The 3,779-nt window shown below is 39.1% G+C and overlaps 1 long non-coding RNA gene across 1 annotated transcript; it reads left to right on the forward strand.

Annotated features, from left to right (window-relative positions):
- Nucleotides 1–555: 555 nt before the first annotated feature.
- On the forward strand, nucleotides 556–3,488 carry LOC147368716 (uncharacterized). The gene is made up of 4 exons (XR_015166767.1): nucleotides 556–1,976; nucleotides 2,193–2,309; nucleotides 2,406–2,470; nucleotides 3,367–3,488. It is a non-coding gene; the product is annotated as an uncharacterized LOC147368716 (long non-coding RNA).
- Nucleotides 3,489–3,779: the final 291 nt, after the last annotated feature.

Here is a 3,779-nt window from a genome sequence, read left to right on the forward strand (position 1 = left end):
AAATTTGTCAGCAAGAAAAATTTTGATGACTTTAATATTTCATGAAATTTTTAAAGTAATCTCAGCATAATGGTTAACAACAAGCAAGTTAAATAAATGGGAGATGAAACTTACAAAAGTTTTCAGCAAGGATGATGTTTTATAAAATATGTCTACTTTAAAATAGTTTCCAAAATCTTTTCTGGTAAATTTGAAGTTCTACTCAGTTAAGTCAAATGATGGCTTAACTGAATATAAGATAATGTGGGGATTCCCTGGAGATCCAGTAGTTAGGACTTGGGCATTTTCATTGCTGGAGGCACAGGTTCCATCCCTGGTTGGGGAACTAAGATCCTGTAAGACTTGTGGAGCAGCCAAAAAATTAAATTACATTAAATTAAAATTTTAAAAAAACAGTAAGATAGAGTACTGAAACATTAATTGCTAAATCTTAGTTTACCTGCTTTGGGCTTCCTATTTGAACTAGATGTCACGCGAGTGTATGTTCCTCGGTTCTTTGTGTCGTCACAACAAAGATTTGGAGCAACGGACATTAAAGCCCTCGGCGCGTCACAGCTCTCGGGTCTTGGACAAACCATGCTACGGCTCTCTCTAGGCAAATCAGTATTACAGCTCTATTTTATTTAGAAGATAGCAGGAGAGTGAGAGAGAGAGAAAGAAAAGAGCGCACACACGCGGGAGACAGAGTCCGTGAGAAAGCACTTTGGCTCCTCCTTTTATATGTTTTTGCCTCCACCTGGGCCTGCCCTATGCAAATTGGGCTTAGCCAGGTGTGCTGTTTGTTCTGCCTGAAGTCTTCACTCTGGTCCTCCGACCTTCCTTTGACCTTCCTTGTCTTTTAGCCACCGCCATTTTGGACTCCTTTTCCCTATTCTACCTACCTAACACAAAGATTTTAAAGGTCTTTCAGTAAACATGTCTTGTGCCACAATGAAAAATTGTACTCTAAAGAAGTGTATGCTTCTGGAAATATGAAATAGTATATTCACAAATTTGTTGATCTACAGAATGATTGGTATGTAACGGTTAACAATTGCTTTCTTCTTAGTTCACTTCTTTTAGTGAAGAAGTTTCTTGCTTCACTAAAAATTAAGGTTTCTAAGAATTAAGATTTTAAATTAATATACATAATTAAAACTACTAAAAATAATACCCCAAAGAGGGTACAGAATTTTTTTCTCCCCTACACCATATATGTCAGGCTAGGCACATGGATCATTACTCTGTCTAATAGAAAACAAACCCAGACTTAAGAGACTTTATTCAGAAGGATTCTTCAAGGGAGAAGGGGAAGATATTGAAATAGGGCAGGAGAACACTCTGATAAGCATTTCAAGATTTTTGTTCCAAAAATTTTCTTTTATAGTGTTAGGTGGTTAAAGTAGGAAACAGGAGTCCAAAATGGCGGTGGCTAAAAGACAAGGAAGGGAAAAGCCTGCAAAAATAGAACAAAGGAAGGTCAAAGGAAGGTCCGAGGACCGGAGTTTGGACTTCAGGTAGAACAAACAGCACGCCTGGCTAGTCCAATTTACATAGGGGAGCCCCAGGGGGAGGGAAAAAAACTTATTAAAAAAAGGAGCCAAAGCGTTCTCTCTCTCCCGCGCCCTGGGGCGATCTCTTTGCGTCTTTGGGTTGACATGCCCTTACGCCTCGAGGATGGATTTTCCTGCTATTATCTAAATAAAATAGAGCTGTAGCACTGATTTGTCTTAGAGCTATAACACGTTTGAGACCTGAGAGCTATAACACCATCTGTCCAAGAGCCGAGAGCTGTGACACACCAAGGGCTCTAATGTCCGTCACTCCAAATTTTTGTTGTGGTGAGACAGAACCGAGGAGCATACACTCGCCTGACAATAGGAATACTAGAAAGAATTGAGCTTTCTAGAATTGGGGGAAAGGGATGAAAGGATGTTGCAATGAGACAGCAGCTCAGAAGTTTTCCTGTTCTCAAGAGATGCTGTCTGCTGGCTCAGGTGAGGCTGGGGCCAAAGTTCAGAGTGTAGGGTAAGAGAGTTAGAGAAGGCGAGGTTTGGAAAAAGAATGAGGCTGGCACTTTACAGGAACAGATCACCTTTAATGAGGCGAGAAGGGGCAGCAGTCAGATTAATGCTAACCCAAGAAAAGAATAAGTATATATTAGGCATATAGGTGGAAAGCTACTGTCTTAAGGGGACCTGTTTTTCTCCAAGGTTGTTTGGAGTAGTTATCTCTTAAACGGCTGGGGCAAGGAATTCTGGAGATCAGCCAGAGGCTGGACCAGCTGGGAGCTGGGCTTAATCAACCTTAATGTCCATTTTCTTCTTCTGGTGAGTGAGTTATGCGTTTTGCATAGAATGGTGGGGAGGACCTGGAGGGGAGTTTTAATTCCAGGCTATTTTGAGCCATGTACCTTTCCTTTACAGGGCCCAGGAGGAAGGAAAGAAATTTAATCAAAATTTAAGAGCAACTTTTTTCAACTGATCAATGGGTATGACAGAGAAGAACAAAATTTTACTCCATGTTGGATCTGTTTCTTTTACTTTAACCTTTGCTTCCCATTGCTTTTGTTCACTAATCACTAAAAGGAACATTTTGTTCACTATGTTCCTTTTAGTGAACATTTTGTTCACTGCCTCAGGAAACCCCACCACTCTGCCTGAATGTTAAACCAAAATGCCTTTGTTCAGGACCCTGTTAAACTATGGGTAACTACAGGAAGGAAGAAATTAACACATTCCCTGCCCAAGACTGGCCAGTCCTGGAGATAATTGCAAGTTTAATGATCTTTTGCTTTCTTCTCTGCAATCCTCCTCTGTGTTTTTTTTTTTTTTTTTCCAATCTTTTTAACTTTATTGAGGCTTTCAGTGGCTAAGTCAAAGATCTGTATTGGCAAATATCATATTTACCTTGAAAATATGTGGGTTATTTTCAAATATTTTATATTGATTTCTAACATAATTCCACAGTGATAAGAGAACAGACTGTATGATTTCAATACTTTTAGACCATGAAAGTTTTGCACCTTGTTTTATGTCCCTGGGTATGTTCCAGTGTCTCCTGGTTTATAGTCTATGGGAACGTGAATAGAATTTGTATCTACTGTTCTGGGAAAATTGTGCGAATCTTAATTATGTTGAATTGGGTTTTTCAGGTCTACCATATCCTTCTACTTTTCTGTCGATTCATTTCTTTAATTTTTAGTGTTTGACATTGAAACTCCAAGTAAAAATCTTAATTTTTCTACGTAAAAAAATAATTCTAATACATAACTTTGTTCTGTATTTCCCAAGTCTCCTATAAATGTATTATCATAATTTAATAATTTAAAAAAAGAAAAAAGAAAAGTTAACAATCTTTTTACTTTACTTCCTCACCTCCCCCCAGCCTTCCATTCCACAGAAGATCCTGGCATCCAGACCCTGAGAAGATGGTTATTTTTAGATATTAGTCTGCAATCTTGTCCGTCTGCTGAATTTCTGAATAAAGTTGTATTCCTTGCTTCAATACCTCACCTCTTCATCTTCATTGGTCTGCCGTGCGATGAGCAGAGCGAGTGTGGACTCGTTAACATGGGGGCATGCAATTCAGCTAATCACTTATGAGGCAAAGAATGGGAATTGAAGAGTCCTTGTCTGGCTTTGTTACAGATAATTTGGGGGAGGGGGATCTTTGGGTCATATCTTACTCATATGAAGAAGGATGGTGGTCCTTGCAGTAGGGACTTTTTCATAACACAAAGGGTAAGGGGATTTTCTAACTTTCAGATAAAATTCAATCCTGCCAGCTCATAGCAGTGA

The sequence above is a fragment of the Bos grunniens genome, chromosome 7 (genome assembly GCF_055505025.1).
Source record: "Bos grunniens cultivar Pamir isolate PY7600 chromosome 7, Bosgru_T2T1.0, whole genome shotgun sequence".
NCBI lineage: Eukaryota > Metazoa > Chordata > Mammalia > Artiodactyla > Bovidae > Bos > Bos grunniens.